This window comes from Sapajus apella, unplaced genomic scaffold, assembly GCF_009761245.1.
Source record: "Sapajus apella isolate SASKATOON/1434 unplaced genomic scaffold, GSC_monkey_1.0 scaffold38, whole genome shotgun sequence".
Taxonomy (NCBI): domain Eukaryota; kingdom Metazoa; phylum Chordata; class Mammalia; order Primates; family Cebidae; genus Sapajus; species Sapajus apella.
In genome coordinates this window covers 1,676,461-1,678,022 of record NW_022436978.1, presented here as the reverse complement: position 1 = coordinate 1,678,022, position 1,562 = coordinate 1,676,461, and the positions used below count along the sequence as shown (strand labels likewise).

General features: G+C 55.1%; 1 protein-coding gene across 8 annotated transcripts in view; it reads right to left on the bottom strand.

Annotated features, from left to right (window-relative positions):
- Positions 1-760: 760 nt before the first annotated feature.
- ALS2CL (ALS2 C-terminal like) overlaps positions 761-1,562 on the bottom strand; it is a 24,976-nt gene continuing 24,174 nt past the window's right edge. For all 8 annotated transcript variants that reach the window (XM_032297999.1, XM_032297997.1, XM_032298001.1 and 5 more), the window contains one exon: positions 761-1,546. The gene's annotated coding sequence lies outside the window, so the exon portion shown is untranslated. The remainder of the gene's footprint in view (positions 1,547-1,562) is intronic.

The window sequence follows — 1,562 nt, the reverse complement described above, 5'->3', positions numbered from 1 at the left end:
CCTCATAGGAGCTAGACCTGAAGGATGGCTCAGCGTGGGACCTAGTGGGACTGGAGGAGGGCATTTCTGCAGGAAGAGCATGAGTGAGATGGGCAGGAGCTGGAGGGCAGGGCGGGACGAGGCAGCAGGTGTGGCTGGCAGGTGTGAAATGCCATTTGGAATTGATTAGGAAGAATCTTACCACTTCCTCAATATCATGGCTGAAGAGAGAATCCTCATCCCGGGGAGGGAGGTGGAAACTGGTATGGTGAGGGCCCCGAGCTGGGCCCTGCCAGGCTGCTCTGAACATCAGTGGGATCACTGAGGCGCTGGGGTCCCTGCTGGCCAATCCTGCCATGCAGAGACTGGGCACCAGCGTGCTCTCTGGGCAGCCAGGGGCTCCTGCGGCAGCTGGGAGCATGGACTGGGCGGGTCTTCGTACACAAAGCACTCACTGCAGTAGTCAGGCTCATTACCGGACTCCTGCCTGCCTGTTCTGTGGGTTTTGTTGTAAGGGTCTGATACAGCCCCGGCTGCCCTTGGACTCTTCCAGGGTTCTTTTAAAACACTGCAGCCCCTAAGGCTCTGTCCAGAGGCGCTTACTTATTTATTTATTATTTGTTTCTTTTTTTTTTTTTTTTTTTGAGAAAGAGTCTCTTTTTGTCACCCAGGATTGAGTGCAGTGGTGCGATCTTGGCACTGCATCCTTGACCTTCCAGGCTCAGTGACCTTCCCACCTCAGCCTCCTGAGGAGCTGTGACTATAGGCACATACCACCACACCCAGCTAATCACTTTTTTATTTTATTTTATTTTTGTACAGACAGGGTCTCACTATGTTGCCCAGGTTGGTCTTGAACTCTCAGATTCCAGAAATCTTCCTGCCTCAGCCTCCCAAAGTGAGCCACTGTGCATAGCCAGAGGCTCCAGTTTCACTGGTTGGGTGAGGCCTAGTGAGAGGGTGGGCAGAGGGTCTTGTGGAATCTGAACTGCAACAAGGGTTCGCAAATCCCAAAGGAGGCAGGGAAGTATGAGGGGTTCCTGGCAGCATTGCCGGAACTTGGGGCTGGCTGCATGTGAGGGCAGGGTCAGGCTGTCCTTGCTTGTCCGGGAACGAGAGCTGGCTGACACCAGTTGCAAGGGATTAGAATCCTAGTGAGCTGCCACAGTCTCTGGTAAGCATGAGTGCCTGTGCATCCTACACATCCTCGCTCTTCCTCAGTTCCACCCCCTTCTTGGGAGTGTCACAGGCTCCTGGCAGAACCAGAGTCCGTGCCCTACATTTGGGCTGGCACATTTAGTGGAACCAGCCAGAGAAAGGCTTTCTTTCTTCCTAAGGAGGTGGCGGTGAACAGAGGCACCGGTCTCTCTCTGCTCGTTGCCCACATCATCTCTGGGGCTCTGCAGGTGCCCTCTGCCCTGATTCAGGGGGATTCAGGTGTGACTGGGCTTTCCAGAGCCTCCCTCAGCCCCTCCTCATAGGCTGAGGTCAGTACTTCATTGGGGGAGCCATGCGCAGAGCCAGGAGCCTGACTTGCTCAGCAGGAGTGGGACCAGGAGCGATCCACCTCAGCAGGAGTGGGA